Source organism: Cyanistes caeruleus, chromosome 1 (genome assembly GCF_971803275.1).
Source record: "Cyanistes caeruleus chromosome 1, bCyaCae1.hap1.1, whole genome shotgun sequence".
NCBI lineage: Eukaryota > Metazoa > Chordata > Aves > Passeriformes > Paridae > Cyanistes > Cyanistes caeruleus.
Genome location: NC_141701.1, coordinates 133,902,098 through 133,924,954, shown reverse-complemented (window position 1 = coordinate 133,924,954; position 22,857 = coordinate 133,902,098). Strand labels below are relative to the sequence as shown.

Sequence of the window (22,857 nt, the reverse complement as noted above, 5' to 3'; positions counted from 1 at the left end):
CCATCTATTAAATGACCCAATTTACCTCAGCTGCCCAAAGTAGATAGAAGGCCAGCTCTTGTAGACATAAAAAAAATTAAAAATAAAAAAATCACTGGTTAGGTTTAGATTTTATTTCCAGTGGATTAGGTCTTCAGTTCTTGGTATTGTGTTAGGCACCTTAGTTTAATGTCCCAGCACTAACAGCGTCCAGAGACAATGACTGTATTTTTTTCAAATCCAAGAACAGCCTGGTACTCTGTTACACACACTTCCCAACCCCTTTTTTTCATGCAGATTTTGAGGTCTCTATGGACTCTCCCTAATACCTTGATCCTGAGCAAAGCTTTAAGCTGAGCTCTGGGACAAGGCATATGCCATTCATTAGTCATGAGCTATATTTGCACAGCAGAGTATTCTAAAATTCTCTTGGCATAGCAAGGAACAGGCAACCACTACTAGCCCGGGGTCAGAGAGAAATTTCCTCTCAAGGGTATGTCATCCTATGTTTGTCTTGTATTTTCCTCCATAGCAGGTGGTGAAGCACTGTTAGAGCAGGATATCAGATTAGATAGCCCAGGGCGATGTGAGCTCCTTTGTTCTCCTTCTTTCTGCCTCTGAGGCAGCTGGAGGTAGAGTACCTGTTTTCCAGTCTCTCTGAGAGTCCAGGAAACATCTATAGCACACAGAATATTGCTCTTCATTGTGGGGTTCCTTATTTCTGTTTCACACCACTCTTGAATTCTTTAGTGAAGAGTGCTGCAAGAGTTTGTAGTGCAAGGTGGCCACCTAAATAGAGACTTTAAAGCTGTGTGACATTATGCTTCTCAGTGCTTGTGCATTGCAATGTGCAGGGAGCTGTGACAACACAGAAAACCAGTTGAGACAGAACATGTGAGGAAGGGGGAATATTGTTTTCATAGGAAGAAGACAGATATCACGGTCTCTAGTGGAAAGGGGAAGGGTGGCCAGCAAGAGTGGACTGTGCTTGTGCAAAATGTTTAGCATTCAGGCTTTCATCTTCACCTCTGTCTGAACGTGTGTATGGTCTTCCAGCCAAACACATGAACTTCCCAGCTGCCAGAACTTGTGTGGCCATCTGCAGAGAGGCCAGTGCTGGGGTGCTGATGCCATGTCACCGGGGTCCTGTACAGAACAAGGCCAACAGATCTGAGGCCACACGCAGATTTTGTCCAGAATTCCCTCCGGAGCACAAAACTGCATTACTGAGCCTTAATTCTATTTTCACTTATCATCTCCAGCTGTTTCAGCCTGCAGTACTAGTTCTTTTATTAGTAACAGCTGTACCAAATTTCAGAGGCAATGCTCTTGTTAATTTTGCCTGAAGCAGATTCTGAATGTCTCAAAATATCCCTAATCTAACTGTGCATTTAATATTCAACAGCAAAAGTGAAGACCAGAATCATACCCTAATATAGAGAAGGAAGAATATATTATTAAGTGAGTAGGCTACTTTTAGCTTTTATCTTTCTGCTACTATATTTGTTTTGGGGTTTATGAACATAATAAATTTCAGGGGCTAAGTGGAGTTTATTCAGTCTATTAAGGCTCATTTTCTTTTAATACTCTAATCCCCTCAGGATACTATTTGCCCTAATTGTTTCTTGAATGATCCTCCAGTGTTTAAGCTTCAGCCTCTGACTCATAAGCTATTCTGCATACACTTGTGGCTCTGTGTAAAGAAAAATGGGACACACGGCATCTGTTTCAAATTTGTTTTTCTTTACTTTGCAATTATGCCCCTTGTCCTCTTATCTGTCTCCCAGAAAAAAAAGAGTAAGTGCATTTGACATTAATGATACTGTTTAAGATTTTATATGCCAAAATTAAATCTCCTCAGACTGCTTTTTTATAGCCTATAAATTCAGATTTTATGGTCTCTTCTCATACCATTTTGTCCTCATATCAGTAGGGCTGCTCTTCTTCTGAACTTTACAAACATTACAAACATTAGGCAGGCCCATGAGGCTGAGTAGGCCAGAAGGATAGATGGCATTGAGGGGAGAGTGCAGCCAGACTGCACTCACAACTGGTTTTGACTTGAGACTTAAATTCCATGTACATTTTCAGATTATATTTTTAATTTTTTTTTTTATTATTTTAAAATTCTTTTGCATTACTTAGATTAATCTCATTCACATGGAAATATTTAATTTTAATATATTTAGGCCAATACCTATTATTATCAGCATTATAATTTTATTTCTGTAGAATTCTTACTAAAAAGTGACAAAAGATGTTTTAAAAGGTCCCTTCTACTGTCCTGGTAAAGCAGCTTATTTCCCTGCATTTTCTAAGTGATTTTCCCAGCCCGGTTTGAAAGGGTCTCCAAGTTCTGTGATTTTGCTTGGAAACTATTTTAGTCTTATAGAAGATAATTTCAGGAAGGATTTTGTCTGACATTGTCTGAATTTCCTGTTCTTACATTCATGTCATTGCTGATGTGTGTATTTCCATGAGTTGTGCTAAAGATGACTCACAGCCCATACCAAGAGCCCCTTAACTTGCCCTTTAATCCTGTGCTCAGCCAAGCTACGCACACTCAGTTCTTTTAATTTCCATTTAATTCAGCCCCACTGTGCCCTGAGCATTCATTCCTCTTCCTGCTTTCTGAACTTTCCCCAAGTGCCCCTGGGGGACTGAACACCCCCAGCTGAGCTGGTCCTGCAGCTGTGCCAGATGTGCCAGTGGAAAACACAACGGAGCCATCACAATCTGCCCTAACCATGGATTGGCTCCCACATCTCATCTCCTGCGTGCCTGCTACTGAATGGCAATGTGCTGCCTTCACTTAGGCACTCTAAAACTGCCTGAGTATTTTCTGTAGTTACATTTTCCTTGCAAATAGGTCTTACAAACAACACTCTGCCACTCACATTTCTGATAGAGCGTTGACTCTTCCCATATTTCTCATTGACATTTTTTTATATATACGATTAAGGAATTTTTAAATGTATTTCTATTATTTACGTATCTGTTCTGTGTTATTGCCTCATCACAACCAGTTTCTGATGCATTTTCCAAGTTATTAAATGTAAATTTTATATTATACAACGTTATGTTTTTCTACATATTGGAAATGTATATCATATTTATATATTACAATTCTATATAATACTATATCTTAACCTTTACATTTTCTTAACTTGAATTTCTTTCATATTCTATATAATTGATTAAAAAACTTCACCTGGTTGTGAACTGTTGTTTTTATCACTACTTTGCATTTTCTGGTGCAGAAATTTTAGATTACAGTAGGTTTTTGTATTCAAGTGGCTGAATAGATAAGCCTTAGCCAGATACAATATTTACTGTAGGAAAATACAGAATGCAAACTTTAAAATGTAATCAAGAACTTTTCTAAAATGATGCAAAAATTCTTATGTTCTAGTTTTGTTTTGTTGCTTTTTTTTAACGGAAGAAGAGGGAAGAGAGGGGAAAAGCATTAAATGGCAAGTTGTGGAGGAAACAGTCTGTCATAAGTTTATGTTTTCTTAGTCAGGAGAGGTAAAAAATAGGAAAAAGGCAGAGTATTTGGAAAATATAGCCATTTTATTCTTCTTTTCATCATAAAGAAGTGAGGAAAATAAGGAGGAGAAAATAAGAACAGTAATTTTTTCCACTTTTTAAAAAATGTGCTTCTAATTATTCATATTAAAATGGGGACTTAATCATTTGTTCTTACTGGTGATGTTTGAGGACAGTATGGAAAACACTGATGAATTTTCAGTAGCTCCTACTGAAACCATGTATCAAACACTAGTCAAGGTCTATGTAATGTGTATCTGTGTGTCTGGGACCCTTCCTCAGGCTCTTTTCTACTCCCCACCCTCTTTTCCTGAATTGTCATTGTGAGTGTTGATGCCTGTAATCCTTCACTGACATAGATCCCAACAACAGGAGGGGTTCTGTGCCTGCCTGCCTGGGGGTGCTGGTCAAGCACCGTGTGCAAGCCATGCAACAGCCAAGGATGGTTCATCACTGGAATACAAGCAGAGAGGAAGTGGAGAGGAAATTATGGTGATAAGTTCTGGGACATTGCTTTTGCAGCCACACACCTTAGTCTGGAATTGTTCTGTTTGCTGGATCTGTGGGGAGGTTTCCAGCTCCAGGATGTATAATTTTCTCCCTGCTGCTTTTCATTAACAAATGTCTCTGGTGGTGAGTGTATGACACCTGACAGACTGATTGGCCTTAAAGGGAATGCTCTGCTGCCTAGAGACTGCTCCTGGACTTTCCAGCAGCTGCAGCAGCATGCTTCCACTGAGTGCTACACTTGGCTCTGTGTGTCTCACCCCGCCAAAGTGCAGGATTCAACCAACGCTCATGTCTCAGAATCCCTAAGCCTTCTTCTTGATTACACTAGAGAAAATGATTGAATGATTGTAGTTGTATAAAGAAGTAGGTCATGAAGGTATGTCCTCTTTCCCTCTCCTTGAAATGAAAAGTTTAGATGATTAATCTCTATGTAATCTATTTCCAGCTTTGGCTTCCAAGAGGAGACTGTCAGAGAAAGTGGTACTTATAATCTTCACACTAAGGGACATGAGGCAGAAGACAGAAAAAAAGTACCTTCTATGTTTAGAATTCTAAGTAACAATAATTATATAAAAATGAGTGGTCTATGAGTTCATGTGGATTAAACTGTAGTAAGTAAATATGAGCAAATGCTGTGAAAGCTTTGTGAATAATGGGAAGAGCTTGTCGGGGTGTATGCACAAAATGAATGGCAGCCTTTTTTGGCATGTATGATAGCCTTGTTATTGAGGGCTGTGAGGGAACATAGATAAAAAAATAAAGAGTGCACCTAAGTGATAGGGAAAGGTCATTTGCAGGCATTCTGCTGAAGGTAAACTAATGAAGAAAGACCAGAGAGCTGAAAAAAACCTTTTTCTCATTAAAAGGCGATGATCAAAGAAGGAAAACAGCTGGTAAGTGGGAGTGCAGTATCACTGGTGATCAATTGCTGTACAAAAGAGAGGTTAACCATCCCATACTGGGGTGTTTAGTATATTAGGGGAGGATATCTGGGGAGTGAAAGTACCTCATAAATATCCAACATTTTATCTCAGCTGCTGTAAAGCTTGAAAACCTGCTGCCCTTTGACTGTTGTTCAGTTATGTAGGGAACTTGAAACTCAAGTCTACTCAGAAATTTTCAGACCACTCCTTAGAAATTCAATGAGACTATAAAAGTTTCTTTTCAGAAGCAGCTTTTCCAAGACACTAATGGGATTAAATGCTCAACTCCTATTGACTCTTAATGTAAGTTAGGCATCTGACTTCCCTTTATGCCTTTGAAAAACTCCTTGTTAATCTTCACAGTTTACAATTTGCCCTCTGAGACTGCTCTCTCTTAAAATAAATAGACTTTGATCCTCCTGAGAGTTTGAAGGGCTCTACATATTGAAAAATTCTCCCAGGAATGCAGTATATGTGGTGAAGGAGAAGACTTGTTCGTTATTTTGCCCAGGATCTCTTATGCAGTTTCATGCATAGATAAGAGAGCCTAAACATTCACCACTTCAAGTAATAAATGAAAGTAAAGGTGCAGAGCAAAGTATCTCAGTCTTGTGGTGCAGTGCTGTAAGAGCAAAGCTAAATCACTGGGGTAGTATATGGAGCATTACTAAAGTCTGATGTCATTTAATGGTACTACCCAAGTAGGAAATCTGCACCACATCCCACAACCTGAACACCTGTTTGCCTTCTGTTTAAGGAGAAAGTAAACAGAGAAATGCCCTTGCCCAAACATCACATTTTGTGAAGAAACACTTCCATTGCCTCTTTCTAGACTTACAAAGCCACAAAGGCTTCTATGGTTTTGAAATAAGCTGCATTACTTGAGCTAATGCTCTGAAAGTGTCATCTGCAGACATCTTTGCTGCTTTAATAATTGATGTGATTTTATGTTCTCCAAAGTTTAATACTCATAACTTGATTAGTGGCCATATCACATCCTGAAGTAGCATCATCCTTCACTAAACCATAAACAGAAGTGTGTGCTCCACACCTGGTAGGTATTGATATTCATCTTGTCACTCTGTTGACATTCCTACAAAGAACAAGTGTGAGATAGAGACAGTTTATGGAAGCTGAGCAAAGAGCATGGAAACACCAATCAGGAAAAGACCTGGAAAAGTAAATGTGTATTCCCTGTGTCAATCAAATGCCAGCTGAACCAAAGGTAATCTCAGCTTCCAAATTTAATGGTCTCTGAAGCCAGGGAAGCAAGCTTAGACAGATAATCTCTACAAAGGGTGAATGATAACAAAAAGCAGTGAAGCCACAAACATTTCAGATTCAGTCAAAGAGATTCACTGTGATTGTCCTCTGGCAAGCCTTAACACACAGACCAACCCTGAGATAAGATTAAGGATGCTCTTTTACAAATCATAATGAAACTGATAACTAAAGAGAAAGAGCAGGTGCACCTTGGAGGAAAAAAACAATGTATTTTCCCAACGACAGAAGACACTTACTGAGATTCTCAGTAAGAAATTAATTCAAGTCTTCATATTTTATTTAAAATCAACTTATGTTTCTTTTTTTTTTTTCTTTTTTTGCAGTAGACTTTGTGAGAGAAGTCAATTTAAGAGACAGTCCTCTTGCTGGTAGACCAGAACTGTCAGCCTTTCATAGCCTGAAAGTGGCACCTGAGAAATGAGTGATTCAGTGGAAGCCGAATTTACATTTGTAACTTGCTTGCTTTTCCATGAAAATCTGATTTTGCACAAATTTGCATAAAGATTTAGGACGATCCATTAACTTTATTCTTCTAGATGTCATACAAAAAGAAGCAACTTCATAAGCACTGACCAATTTGTACCATAATTTCTGTTTCTCTCCAGAATGAAGGTGAGGCCTTCTTTGCATACTTCTAATGTATCTGTATGAATCTGTCTGAGCAATCAGTGCTGGTTTTTTCCAGGTGTGCATCTGAGTCCCTGGGGTGATGGTTTCTGATTTGTGTGCCTGCCAGCCTAACAACAAAAGCAATTGTTTTCAGAAAAAGAAGACACTGAGCATATTTATCTATATTTAGCACTGCCACAAGACTTGCAAGCCTTTTCATTACTTGTGGAATAATTATTCCTGCGTCATCACTCACACATTAATGGATGTTTTGTGAAAACAGATTATAAAAATGTAACAATTTACAGTGCTAAGATACTTGAGTTAACCCTGAACTGGTTATTTGGGACACTATAAGCTGTGTAGGTACTTCAGAACTTGGCTTTATGTGGGTTTGCCAGAAAATCCAGCCTCCTACAAGGTGTGCTCAACTATGCTGTTTTTCACAGCTCAGTAACTCTGTGTGTCCTGGGTGGATCAGTATCCCTCTACTCCTGCATAGCTCATGTTGGAGATAGTTTACTTATCCTTACGAAGCAGCACTGCTATGACAACCTTTTCCAATCACACATTGGTATTCTCAGTGGCAGCTGGTTTCCACTGCAGCAGCAGCAATTGGTCTGTGTGAGATCTAGAAAATATACAGGTGTAATGGGTCCTTCCTACAGTGGTTGCCATCAAAAAAAGTCATCATCTATTAGCACCTCTGCCAGAGCAAGACAGCTGGAGTGCCTGACTCTGTGGGCTGTAGTAATAGTGACTGTAATAGCTGCTTTACTACATGGTTAATGTAATGTAATCTCTAACACTGAATATACCTGGCTACCTGTAAACTTGTAGCAATCTTTGCTATAGTGTAAAAATAGAGGAGAGTGGAGAATATTTTACTGAAGTGGGATAGAAAAGAACAATGTACGTCACTGGAACATCTTTCAACTAATTGTTCTTACCCTTGCTAGTTCATTTTTGCTCTTCAAGAAAAGCGTTACTGATATTTTGGTTTTAAATGTTGCTAGGAAATGTTAGTGGTTTCTCAAAGTGCTTGCTGCAGTTCTGCTCAGCTGCAGTTAGAATGACGATTGAAAATTGTTCTGGCCAAAGAAGGGAAGGATCTTTCTTTTGCTTTCTGAGATATATGCTGAGTGTATGGTTACTGGCTTACTGCAATTTATGTTTCATTTAACAGCTGGAGCCAGATAGTACTTTCTGCCAATGGTTGTTTTCACAGAGCCCAGAGGTGGGGTTCAGATCACCATAGAGGCTTTATTATACCTTTCTTTTTGCACACTCACAGCCTCATTTTACTCCTCAGCAAGGAAGGCTTTATTTTGGATTAGGGTCACCTGTTGCCTTTTAAGCAAGGCAAACACCCTGGTTCAAGGAACAGCACGGTGGCCTCCCCTGGCCACTCGGTCCATTACCCACAGACACCAATGTGATGGATGGCAAATGGCGTTTATTGCTGGAGAATTTGACATTTTATAACCTAGGTTCACTGTGTTACTCCCATCTGCTTTCATCACAGCTAGGTGCTATTGGCTAATTGCAGGAGGCATTACCATACTAACGAGGGGGGGGGTTTAATATCTTTCCGTTACATTCCGATATCTTCCGAGCACCAGGCCTTACTTCTAGTCACCCTAATCCAATTTCAAAATAGTGATATTTCAAAATAGTGTAAGTATGATTGTATCCTTATATTTATCTTCACCTAGAAAATATCTTCAACATTAGAATGATTTTGCATCCCTCTTGCACCGATATTGCAGACTCCAATCCTCGAGCTTGGGGTTCTGGCTTACAAAAAGACCATGAAATAATACTGAAGGGAAGTGATTAATGTACTGAAGTTATCCAACATCCATTACTACACAATTTACATAAAATACATTTTACCAAAGTGAAATGCTTTCCTCATTAAAACTGTTCTCCTTAAATGGTGCATAACTTTTATGGTTTTCTTGCAAACTTTTGAGAAATGTGTGTACACTATTTGCCACAGTGTAGGTGCTCTGTTAATTTTATTATTGACCATTGTATCTGTGTTTAAGGACATGCAGACTAAACTAATTAACTAATTTTCATCTGAGGATGTATTATAATAGTCTACAAAATACTGTACACAACCAGAAAATACTGGAAGACATAGTGTGCTGTACAATTACTGCATGACTGTAAGTAGTTTCCAGCACTGTTTTTTTCTGGAAAATCAATCGACTGGCACGTAAAGTTTCATATATTTAAATTGACTCTAGAAGGGCTGGCAACCAAAAATATAACTCTTAAAAGAAAGATTGTCTGACATAATGCAGAATGCAGCCTCTAATGGCTCTTCACAAGCTGTAGGTAGTTTATCAACAATTTCCATTATAATTTCAGTTTCAAGATTGGTAGTCCAGAGGAATATGTTTCCATGTACTCAGTACAAAGTATTTCCTCTACCAGAGGGAACTTTCAGAGAGCAGGGAGTTGTGTCAGGGGAGGTTTAGGTTGGATATCAGGAAATGTTCTTTACCCAGAGGGTGGCTGAGCACTGGAACAGCTCCCCAGGGAAGTGCTCACAGCACCAAGCCTGAGAATGTTAGAGAAATGTTTGGACAATGCTCCCAGGCATGCAGTCTGACTCTTGGGGATGGTTCTGTGCAGGACTGGGAGCTGGACTTGATGGTGCTTGTGGGTCCCTTCCAACTCAGCTTATTCTGTGAATATTATGAACTACTGCAACATTAGTACTTGTTTTCTATTAATATTTCCAACGTATCATAGTCCATATATTCTGAGCTCTTACTTGAAAAAAAAAAAATCATTGTACTTTGTTATTTTTGTTATGTAGACTTCTCCCTCTCACAGAACTGTCCAAGATACAACTCCTCTCCCACGGTTGCCTCAGCAAGCCTTAGGTTCTTATGTGCTTTTGACCCTTGCAGCAGGCACAGCAGCAACCAAAACCTACCAGTCAGCATGAGGTGAAACAAAAAGAAAATATTCCTGCCCAGCAGGATCTGGACTCTGAAGCTGTCCTAACAGCAGTTTTTGGAAGCCACTCCAGCTTTACTAATGTCCAGAATCAGGAGGTGGGTCTATATCAGTGTTTTAGTTTTGATAAAGAAGGAACTGTTGTAATTTGTCTCCCACTGAGCCCTCCAATAGTCCCTCTGAAACTTAGCTTCCTGGGTCTATGAGACAGGGCAGCTGGAGCATGTTGGCCCAGTTTGTTCTGAGATGGATGAAGGCTGGATGGCTGGATGATGATTTGATGCATGAAGGTGAGATTTTGTCCCCTTCTGGACATTGTGGCATCTGTAAACTCAGAATTGTCACAGAAGGATTCACTCTGGGTTCCAGCAGACAAGGGAGTACTTATCCCTTGAAAGCTAGTGTGTGTCTGTCTTAAGACAAACAAGTGAGCAAACAGACCAACAGAATGAATAGGTAAATATCCTTCTTGATGCTTTTGTTCTTCAAATGCTGCCAGTGACAAATAGCCTCTTAAAAGCAAAATATTGCTTGGTTAGGACCAAAGACTGACTAAGAAATCATATGATAAGATACTAATCTATCTATATGATTTCGGTCTTCTTCCAAGTCTCACTTTCTTTTAGTTTAGAGAAAGCCTCTGTTTCTCCCCATTCTTCACTCTTGGCAGCTTTTGGTCTGTTTTATTTCACCATCTGTCTCTTTTGAACACTATTTTGAATGATTTTTGTGTCTCTCTCTTCATAAGATTTTCTCTAGAAATTTGGAATGGGATAGGATGCTTATAGACAGGAGTTTTAGCTATAATCATTCAGGTTCTATGCTGATTATTTGTATGTGAGAAAATGTTGCATTATCTTATTTTGTGCGCTTCCTAAAGCTGCCACAAATAAACAATCCTAAGGCATATAGGAAATGTTGCAGTGTAAATAATAGCTAAGCAGATTTCTTAATTTATTGAATAGGAAATAGTCCTATCTGCTACAGCATTATCCTATGAAATATGAATTAAACACTTGAAAAAGGAAAAAGAACAGATGTATAATGTTTATCCATGCTATTTCATTTTAGCATCTTTATTTAAGATGTTGGATTATCATTCCACAGACAGTTTGAAATGTGAATTTAATTAGTTAGTTTATAGTAATTGTAGCCTGGAAGAAATATAATTTTTGTTGAATATGGTACAGCATAAAGCAATGACAGCTGGGCACTGTATAGAAAACAGGATGTGCAGTATTCTGTTATTAGGATCTGTTCATTATTTCCAGTATTTCCTGAGCTGATTGTACATAGTCTCTGTATCATATACCATATACCATTTTTTGACTTGGTCTTCCTTGTTGTTGTTTGTATTTTGTTGTTTTTTGTTTTTTTGTTTTTAATTTTAATTGAAAAGTTTTATATTTAGACATTCTTTGAGGCCAGGGCTGGAGCTGGGGCACCTGTTTTCTCATGTTGCATTCCCTGAATGTGTGCATTTCCCTCAGGTGTCACATGGTGAATACACAGACTTGAGTCCTCCCTGGGACCATGAAGCAGGCATGTGGCAGGTACATGCCAGGATGAGATTTCCTCTCCTCCATGTTTTTATTAAAAACACATTTAGGAAAATGAAAATGATGCCATAAGGAGACACTCTCGTGAAATTACATTCTATAGCTGAGATAACAGCAAAATTTTTAAGTACTCCCAGAATATCCAGATTTTATCCACCCTTATCCCACATTCAGGAACCTAAACCTGTGGAGCTGAATTTAATGAGTCAGTGAGAATCATGCCATCTTTGCTGTGCAGCATGTTTTAACACTTCAGACTGTATGCAAAGCCCTGATGTTTTGTTGTTTTTTGGAGGTCTGAAGGTCCCAGTTCTATTCCATAAACACAGTGGTCTCTAGTGTGCCCTTGAAATACCCCAAAGATCTGAAATCTCAGTTTGTTTTGAGGAGGTATCACACCCTTGGATGACTTTCAGTGCCTGTATCTGGGCAACAGGATCGAGTTTGGGGTGACTCTTGCTAAGCTGGCCTGGTCTCAAAGCATAGCACCAACAGAGTCTTCTCAAAAGAGCACTAACAAGACAAGATGGAACGGCATAAAAAAATCTGAAATTAAGCAAATAGAATAGAAGAGACTATTTCAATTGGAAGGGACCTACAAAGACCATCTAGTCCAACTGCCTGACCAATTCAGGGCTGACCAAAAGTTAAAGCACATTGTTAAGAGTATCATCCAAATTCCTCTTAAACAATGACAGACTGGGGGCATCAACCAGCTCTCTAGGAAGCCTGTTACACTGTCTGATCATCCTCTCAGTAAAGAAATGCTTCCTGATGTCCAGTAGAAACATTCACCGGTGCAACTTTGGACCATCCCCACGTGTCCCATCACTGGACACCAGGGAGAAGAGATCAGCAGCTGTCTCTCCACTTTCCCTGCTTGGGAAGCTGTAGAGACCCCTCATGCTCCTTTTCTCCAACTACTTGGGCCCAAAGTCTTCACTACTCCTCGCAGGGCATTCCTCCCAGCTCTTTCACCAGCTTTGTTGCCCTCCTCTGGACATGTTGAAGGACTTTCACATTCTTCTTGTATTGCGAGGCCCAGAACCAGACACAGGGCTCAAGCTGAGGCCACACCATCACTGAATACAGCAGGACAACCGCTTATTTTGACCAGCTGGTTATCTTTGATGCTCTCTAGGACAAGGTTTGCCCTCTGGTCTGCCAGGGCATGACAATATAAGCAAACTAAGAATAAAGGAATAATTAATTAATTCTAAACAACTTCTCTCCTCAAATTCTTATCCTTAGAACAGAAGGCAGCCAGAAGTAGCATCAATGGCACAGGGATAATGGACATCTATTGCCCACTGAAACTCTTGCATCAGTATTATGCTTTCTGACTTTTTTCTTTCATTTAAGGAGGTATATTTCAGCAGCTTGTCTAGAATAGTTTGGCTCTATTAATATCAAAAGGGAGAGAAAATAGATCACAGAAAATGACATATAAAAAGAAACTTTACAGATCTGACTCCAGGATATAATGTTATGTATTGATATATTAAACAATGGCAGGCAATACTCTGGGGCACCAGGATTCTGTTGTCTATACTAATAAGCTGTTAGTGTGGTCTCATGGTTGTTGTGGTTCTGAAAGGTGGTTTGGCTGAAGACACTCATCTGTAGGATGGGAAATTTACCCAGATCTCCAAAGCTATCCTGCTTTGGCTGGTCTTGGTGCCAGAGCTAAAATTCTGGCTGTGTGTAATTTGCTAACATAGGCATAGCCTAAGAGATGTCATAACTACCAACTTTCAGCCCATTTTCTTGATATTATCTATCTGACAAAAAAGATGATACCATGTAAGTGGTAAAATTCTTTACAGAATTTAATAAAGCCTGCAACCTTAGAAGCATCAAAAATAACCTCCCTTCCCTCCAGGAGGACAACCTAGTAGATTTCACTCTGAATCTTTGTTAAATCCCCAATTTTTTAAATAATGGCTGGTTTTGTAGTTACATTTTCAGTATGGAGAAAAACAAGAACAGAGACCACGTTTATTTTAAATATAAACCTTGGTTACAAAAAAAAAAAAAAAGAATCAATCTTTTTCACTACTCTTGGAGATGAGTAGAAAATGATATGACTGACAGGTCCTGTTTTATCATCCCATAGAAAAGCCCTAAATGTTGTTTTTAATATAATTTTCATTTCAAATGAGCTTAATTCTAGAATAATCAATATGGTTCGCCAAATGCCTATAATATTTCTGAACCAATAATAAATTTAAGATGTAATATTTTATTACATTATACATTAAATTACAGCATCATTTATACTTAACCTTGTGCACACATATGCACATACATACACATTTTGCTTAGTTAAAATAGTTTGTCTCATGAAACATAATTTATAATTAGAAAAATATTTTTCTTTCTAGTTAATAAAAAATACTCTGATTTTATCAAATTATGCCTCATATAAATATGAAGGCCTAATTAATTAATAAAGTGAAACACTTCATATGAAAGATAAAATATGTTTCCCTCTATTAATTAACAGCTTATGGATCATTAGGCCATTAAATTTTTAAACTCCAGTCCTTCCCCTATCAATTTCAACAAAACCACTAAAATTAATCTTTATATGAGTGCAACAAGTCTCCCCTTTGAAATCAGCAGTATAATTATGAATAGTCATTACCTGGTTAATTTCTATTATACAAAATCTTTGCATCTCACTAGTGGTCTAAGAATGAAAACATAGAAATATCTGCTTCTAAAACTCAGGGATAATTGCTTCCAGCAAAACTTAGTAGTCATATTTAATTTTTAAAATTGGAAACAGGGAAATATTTGTTTATGGAGTTATATTAGGTTTAGAGGGGAAAAAAATAAAGTGGCTTAAACTGCAGCCATGGTAAAATGTTACAATACTAGAACCCACATGATACTGAAAGCTTCTGTTGGCTTTAGCCCTACTACCAGAGTCTGTTGAGCTATGTGGTGATCTTTACTGCATTTGTGACAAATGAAGGCAAGCAAGATTGTTAGTGTCAACAAAAACTTTACATATACTTTGTAATGGATGTGCTGAAAAAATCTTAACGTATTAGTATCAAGCTTATGCATACATGTTGTTAAAGCTTGCTGATTTTTATTCCAGCAGAATTTCCTAGAATCCTCTGGTGCTGTTTTCTTGTGTCGAAGTAGTGAATGATTTCCTGCGGTCATGACATATATACTGTGTCCCAGGCTGATGGACTTCTGCTTGAGATTTTATAAAGGAGCCAGAAATGAAAGTGGTAACCACCTCACACAAGCATCTCAGAAGATGACAGACATGGGGGATTTCCTGCAAGTGCGCTCAGATTAGTGAGACAACTTGAGTGAAAATTTTGGCATGGGCTCAATTTTGACTTGGAGAAGCGGCAAAACCAATGATTAACTGTCAATTACGAAAACCACCTGCAATATTATTGTAAGGAACTGGAAAGGTATAAGTCCAGCCTTTAGGAGCATATTTTAAAGTTGTGTTTGCTTACAGTAATTCCATGTCTTGGCAGCCCTTGTTGCATCATAGGTTCCAGGATTTGTGGGAATTGTGTGTGTATGATAGACAGTGAGCCCCAGGTGGTGTACGTGCCCCTCAGCCAGAATTCTGGCACCCCTTCTTGAATAATTTCTCCCTACATGCTACCTCAAATACAGGTCTTTACAATGGTAGGAGAAGAGTGGCTACTGAGGAAGAGCACTTTGTGGTCAAAAAATGGTGTTTCTGTTACTGAAGAGGGTGTTGTGGTCTAATGTCCATGACACACAGAGAAATAGAGCACTTTTATGTATTAGGCCTCAGGAAAGCTGAAAGCTGTGCTACCATTGGGCAGAGATCATTCTTGTGAATGCTAAATGGTAGGAAAGTTGTAAGCAGAAGGCACATTATAAACCCATTTTATTACTAACCTGTGGCAGTACCAAGTTTGCAGTCACACTACAAGTAGCTTTACTCTTGGGCTCTGAGGGTGAGTGAAGGAAATTTTGGTTGGCAGTAACTAGCAACCAGTATTGAGATGTGTGTGATAGGCATGGTTGCCCTTCTTAGTCACCAAATCCAGGTAACAAGCTTGTCTTTAGCATCACCTGTCTTACAAAATATAGAATGATTCACATCTTGCTTCATTACTAATTTGGAGTGACATACCTGGTGATAAAACCTTTTTTGGTGCATTTATGCTCACCTGAGCACACCTGCCTGTTACTGCCAGTATTCCTCTCAGCTTTGTTTCCTTAGCTCAAGTCAGGGGTGTGGACACCTGCTTTCTTTAAAGGCTCAGTCTTCTGTGGAAACTCATTTCTATTTTAAAAAACCCTCAAACAATCAGGGGCGGAACTTTAATAAAAAACTTATTTAACTAGGGAAGGTATTGGCCTGCCTGCTAAGTGTAAATGGACAAGCAGCAAAAGTCTGATATGGTAGCACTTGTGGCTAAGGACAAGAATGTCAATATGTCACATTTCAGCCACAACCCATATGTTTTATAAACTCCTGTGGTATTCCCACTGCTAATTCCTGTACAGGTTTCTGTTCCTTCTGCTGTAGATTTTTTTTTGTTATCCAAGAGTGACAAGTTGCCTATGTTTACAGCGGGATAAGACTTTATGATGTGAGTGGAAATAGTTTCCTATGAGGGAATGAAAAAATAATCCAGAGAAGTGGGATTATTGGCAGTGGGGAGCACCAGCTCAGTTTTAAGACTTGGTGCCACAGAAGTCAGGTCCATCTAGAGCAAACCTTCTAAAGTACTTCAGGCTGTGCATGCACAAGGATTCACTGCCAGCTGGTCTGGATTTCCTCATCTATTCAGTTTATGTTACTTAAAGGAGTACATCTAACATGGTGAATCCTGTTTTATAGATTATACAGTGTAAAATAATTTTGTTTTGGTGAGCAAGTCTAACATATTAGACCAATGCGTTGACTTAGGCAAAAAGTATGTTCAGTGTGCCTAAAACCCTAAGTGGGTCTAGAAATAAATTCCATCTGTTTCACATCAAGAGAAAACCAAAAGACTGAACATTCTGCCTCCACCAAGCTCCTGGAACAAATAGGAGTGCCATTTTCCTCACTCCCTGGGAGTGCTGGTTCCTGGATGAAGGTGTAGAGCTCCCAGACCTGTGCTACCCTGGCAGAGGAGGGCTGGGCAGCTTGTTTCCCTGAAAAACCCGGAATCAGAGGGCAACCAGAGGTGTGAAAGGGTAACTTTGAAGTCCTGTCCTCAGGTACTGCCCTTACCCCTTCCATTACAACAAAATCAGTGAGTAAAACAGCCTAGAGAGTTGTGAGGGTTTTGTAGCAACTGAAGTACAAGTAACCTGAAAAAGTGTGAGCCTGTTTTTTAAGTTAGAAAATGTTCAGACACTTGGTGACAAGGACATGCAAAAACAAATGGTCTGGGAAAGTGAAGTAGTGAAAGATTACGTCTTATTAAAAAAGAACAAAAATAGCAGTAGTGGAAAGGATATATAAAAGCATGAAAGATTTTTAATTTAATGAGAATGCTAAGAATACGAAACACAAGTTCAGGATGTGCAGTCGTATTTTATACATACGTTTTCAGAGACAGCAGCAGGTGAAAAATCTTTCCCAGAATTCTAGTTGAAAAAGTGACATTTATGCCATGAAGAAATTTAAGTTTTCTTCGGATACTGGCTGAATTTCACTATGAAGATTTAGCAAAAATCTTATAGTTAAAAGGTTTATTTTATTTAATAAGAAACTGAGAGAAAAGTGAGACACACTAGCCATCTTTAAGAAATCCCAAGAGCTCCTTTCCCTGTTGAGCTGGTTTCTGTGGAAGAAGTGAGCACATGTTTTGCTTAATCATCATGAGATCCTGAGAGCAAGGAACAAGCTGCACTATTTGATTTGAAATAAAAGCCCACTTTTCACATTTTGAAAGTTTTCTTTACCTTTGATTATACAGGAAGAAAGACTGTCAGTATAGAAGAGATAATAATTTAAAAATTGTGAAAGTTAAATGTTTATTTAAGGTCTTTGTGTTTTTATGTTCCCTAATAAGTGTCAGTCTAAATATGATAACAAAACAGTCTGTTGGATACAGTAATGCTGAGGAAAAAAACATTATTTCAGACATGGAGATTAGACTTTATTTCACTTTCTGGAAGCCTTTCTCCATCTGAGGCAGATATGAGAGGTGTACAGATTGTACCTTAGATTTAAACTCTGTCTTAACATTATGTCTTTTGCCTCTTAATATGATGATGAGAATATTATATTTTGAATATAATATTATGAGAATATTATACTTTGTTCTCATCATCATATTAAGTGGCAAAAGAGATTCTTCACTGTAGTTGTATGAATTTTAATATGTTAAGATTCTGGTTGGGTTACAATATTTTATACTTTGAAAGTAAACAGTAATATCCTTTTAATTTTTTTTTAGCAGTATATTGACCATAATGAATTGTCTATATTTTCAGAGATATCTTGATCATACTTGAGCACCATAACTGAATTAATTATTTAGGAACCACCAAATAGATTAGAACCTGCTTCTTCTCACCTGAGATTGCCTAATTGAGTTTGGGGTGGCCATGCACAATCCACTTGTTAAATACTTCAGCTCCTGAGGTGAGCTGAGACATAGCTTTTTGCTGCTTATGAGTTACCTGAACAGATTATTTCAGATAAAGGTCCTCATTCTGCTCCTGGAGTTTCAAATCCTGCTAAGGAGAAATTAAGTAAAGCACGCTCCAGTATTGCTTCTGAGCTAACAGTATCAGACAGGTTATCAGAATGCTTTTGCAGACACTTTCAAAGGGCTCTAAGGAAAAAAAAGTTAAGTCAATAGTCTGCCATACAGAAAATTTCATCAATTATTTCTCAAATGTCAGGTATGAATTAGGTTTGATTTATTGGATTGTGTTTTAGTGAAACATCTAAAAAACCAGTAGAGTAGATGTATTTTCAGAGCCTGAGTATACATGCCTTGACTAAGAGTTCAGGGAAGGATATTTTGTGGGGGGATGTTGCAGTCTGTATTTTCTGTAGCAGGATTATGACAGGTAGTGAAGATGTGGGAAGACTGTGTACTTCAACACAAAACTTCCAGAAAGGGAACAGATTTGCCAGTACCGAGGAAGCTTTTAGAAAGGGAAAACTCAGGTACATATATTGCCTGGTAAATATTCACATTTTTATCAGGAGGACAGTAAAAATACTTCTGGACCAATGGTCATTATGCTATATAGTGCTTTACAAGTCCAATTATACAAATACATGGAAAATTTAGTTGTACATAACTACTTCAGTGCTTTCTAGTGTAATTATACCAAGTGTGTGTAGATCATATCTACACAGAGAGTAAAACCAGTAGACATGAAATGTACAGCCTCAGTGGTTTCAATTTTCACTCATGTCATCACTGTTGCAGAAGGAGCCGCTCTGTGAGGAAACCCTGCTACAATGAACACCAGAGGAGAAACTGCCTGCTGCCTCCAAGGACCTGACATTTGTTCTTCCTTACCTGGCTGCTCCACTTCATCTAGAATGAATATTATCATGAATTATGGCATATGACATTCCCTCTGTAGATGAACTGTGGCCCGTCCCATTGGCAATCTTATAAATGAACCAGTCATCACTTGTGGGAAATTTCAGAACCTATAAAATTACTTTGCTTTGGGAAATGGCTGGGTTTCCATTTTTCATTCAGGACCAGACACAAAGGAAACCAGAGGCATCAGTATGCTATCTCCAATTTTAAAAAGTGCTGAGCAGACAATATTTGACTTTTAAAAAGAAAGGGAAAAAAAAAAGCATATCTTGAACTGGAAGAGTTAAATGTAATCCTGTTGTTTTGTACCTTAAAGTAGTAGGAATGATAACTTCCAACAATTAACCTAGCCTGCAGCAGGCAAACAAGTGAGGTGGAGTGCTAGAGGTAGAGTGTTATTTGTTTTAGGCACACCTTTCATTTTCTGTAACATCTTTTATCTATCTCCAGGATTGATCTGTATACTACTGAAAATGATTTGTTTTCTTTAATTCTGTTTTTGTGAATTTTGCTTGAATATTAAGCTATGAATTACATTTAATAATTTTGCTAAACAAGCATTGAAAACTGTCATACAACATGCACAAGAATCTCAGAAGCATTTTAAAGCTCTATATTAATTTATTCTAAGAGAAAGTTGTGTCTTACATTAGGTTAAATATATTGCATTGAGTGACCTGTAAGATTTGCTAAACCAAGGGAAAAGTGTTTAAAATTCTGAGAATTAGGAATAAAGGAAACTACAGCTTTGTACTCCAGATTGCTGTGTATGAGGCCCTTTATAACAGAGATATGAGCACCAAATCATTTGATGCACCTGGCTGAAGGAAATGAGCAGCGTGATCAAATTAAAATTTGAAGAAGTAAGTACATAATACTTACATATCTGGAAATAAGAAATACCCTTGAGATGAAAATATTTTTACTTGCTACTTCAGTGGAGTAGGTTTTGCAGGTGCTTGTCACTTTTATGGGTATCTACCTGTGGGTAAGCCTGCTGAGTGCACAGGACAGATCTTAGCACAAGAACAAGACGATCTGATGCCTTTGTAGGGACCTTTCTTAGATGAGCTCTGTGATGCCTACACTGACAGGCTTTAGAGGCCACAACTCTCAGAAGCAGAGAAAATTTTCAGACCAAATTGCTGGAACCTGGTAGTAGAAAGAAATGCTTTATCTCTTATATGACAACATCAAAATTGGATCAGAAAGTAAGTAAAAAAATAAAAATTATTTCTATGAATACTTCATCCTTACCAGAGGTAAGTATAACCTGAGAGGATTTTTTTCTTTGTAGTATCATAAAAATCAGTGGTGTGGAACTGGATTCCTGCCTGCAACTTTCCTCTTCGTGACAGATCCCAGATTTGGTATTTTCATGACAGCATTTCCCTAACCTGGAGAACACTGTGTCTTGAAAGGCTCTTGGAGGAGTGTGTTTTAACAAAACTTTCATGTGTCCAATCTCTTGTTTGGCCTTTCACACAAGAGGCACAACCTGGCACAGGAGAAGTCTCATGTGGTGGTGATAAGACTGATGGTAAGCAAACAGGCAGGTTTTTTTATCTGTATATATGCATATTATTGTGGCATTAGCACACATTATAAATGTTTCCATTTGAGTCTATCAAAGTATTAAATCAGGGTCTGAGTTATCGAAGTTTCTGATTGCTAGTACTGAAAAGGAAATATTGCAGAATTACCTTGAATTAGGGAAACAAGTCTTGAGCAGTGCAGTACTCCAAAAAATAATGCTTAAACTGAAGTCTTGGACCTGAGATTTCCCTTCAAAGTCTGCAAATTCTCATTAAGAGTTGCATGTAAGGTGTTTGTTCTGGAAATCAGCTGTGGGATGTTGGATGCTGACAGTGACCTGATAATTTATAGAGGGCAGCTGAAGAGCTCCAGAGTCCTAACTGTGCTTGTCATCTTCTCACAGCCCCATCTCAGGCCTTCCCCACCAGCCATTGCCCCGCAGTAATGACCCATCCTTCCCCTGGAGGTGATCATTTACTGTCAATACCAGATATTGTATCACCTAAGGAACATGAGCAACTCAAAAATTTCTGTGTGTTTCTACATTTCATAGCTTTATAAATGTTAATCTGATCCTTGCTCTAAGGATAAGAAAATGTCTTCACTAAAAGTTTTTGCTTATTACACTATTTTATGTTCCATTTTTACAGGTGGGAGTTCAAGACAATGTATAAAGCAAAATACTGAAGTTGGACATCTTTTCATCTGGCTATTTCCATAGGGAAAATAGGGTGACAGCACTTTATTTGCTACAAAACCAGGAAATTTAATAGGATTGTAGAGAAATTCTAGATTAACAAATTGTGTCACCAGGTTTAAAGCTTCACTGATAAAAACAATTCATAGTGCCACTTTATGGATAGATTCATTGTAGGAATCCACAGGGTTAGTCATGGGACTAAGCTTGGTGTTAAGAAACTCCAGTCCAGTAGAGATTATATTTCAGTCTGTACTGTCATGTTAAATTAGGGTTCCAGTTTGCACTTTCATCCACATGTCTGATTGTCTGTGCTGCTTGTTTATTGATTTATACTCCAACTAATATCTGGAGCAAACCAGCCAATTTACCAGGTAGTAAATAGAAACAGAAACACAGACTCACAAAATTGAATCTTGCCTCTTCAGGCTGGGGCAACTCCAATCTCTCAAGGCACAGGGCGTAAATGTGGGTTATTCTTTGTCATAATTAAATAAATACAGATTGGAAGAGCATAGAAAATCCCCCTGCAAATCCCCACCCAGGGAGTCTGGTATTGTGATTTCTCCTGGGACCAGATCTAAATGAAATTCCTTTTTCCTTTTCATTCTCTGACACCAATGCTTCTGATTTTTTACCAAGACTGAAAAAAGAGGCAGAACAGGAAAGAAATGAGGCTGAAATGTTGCCTTGCTTAACTTCTTTAGAATGCTCAGGATTATGCAGGAGACAAAAAAAAGCAACCCTCAAGAATGCTAAAACCAGTGTTGATTTCTTTCCAGATGTTTCTAAGATCATAACATCTGATTCTAAACAGAGCCTGAGGTCAGAAGTGCTTTTTTCACTTCAGCTAATTTCCTGTATTCCAGTAATTTTGCTTTTTATTCCAGTTAATGCCAGAAAATACAATTGCACAATCTGAAAACATGAATTTAACTGTACTTTTTCTAACCCTACAATAGAGTTTCTCAGTCAAGTACATGAATATTTTGTCACATAGGTCGATGGGCTTTTGAGACAAATTTTTCCAGCTTTCACAGAAAACTGTCCCTTTCTTTTGCATCTCCAAAATAATCAATGCCTTTTATTTTGGATTGCCATGGAATTATTGATTTTCTAATGCACAGTCTCTTATTAAACTCATTATACCTTCACTCTTACTAAACCATGGGGACTGAGAAATGGTTGAATGCAGCCCCATTTCCAAACAATTGCTCAGCTGGAGCTGTTGTTAGCAGTTCGGTGTGACAAATTGCCCAGATTGCCCAGATTATTTATTGTATCCAAAAGAGTTACAGATTGAAATGACTTCTACTTGCACAGTTATTTAAAAGGTTTTCTACAAATATATTTGTAGGAAACTTTATGTTCACCGACAATAAAAGCATTTTCAAGGCATTATGTGGTTTTGGGTTTTTTTCTTTTGTGTACATAACCTTTTTATGAAGGTATTGAATCTATCCCTGATAATATGTAGAATGACTCCAGAGTCTAAAAAGACAACTGCAGTGTAGATCTGAATTGCAGAATATATGGTGTCAAACAGAAAAATATTGTCCCCTTCAGACTCCATGCTGTGACTAAAAAGGGGGTAACAACTCTTTAACATCCTTATCAGAAATCTCTGTTCTGATCAAAGATTTTTCCCCCTAGGTACAAAGTTCTCTCAGTGCTCCCACTGAGGGAGTATATATATACTCCAAAGGGAGTAT

General features: G+C 38.2%; 1 long non-coding RNA gene across 1 annotated transcript; it reads left to right on the top strand.

Moving 5' to 3' along the window:
* Positions 1 to 1,295: 1,295 nt before the first annotated feature.
* Positions 1,296 to 22,543, top strand: LOC147655924 (uncharacterized). The gene is made up of 4 exons (XR_015278667.1): positions 1,296 to 1,440; positions 18,790 to 19,775; positions 20,210 to 20,452; positions 21,099 to 22,543. It is a non-coding gene; the product is annotated as an uncharacterized LOC147655924 (long non-coding RNA).
* The last annotated feature ends 314 nt before the right edge of the window (positions 22,544 to 22,857 follow it).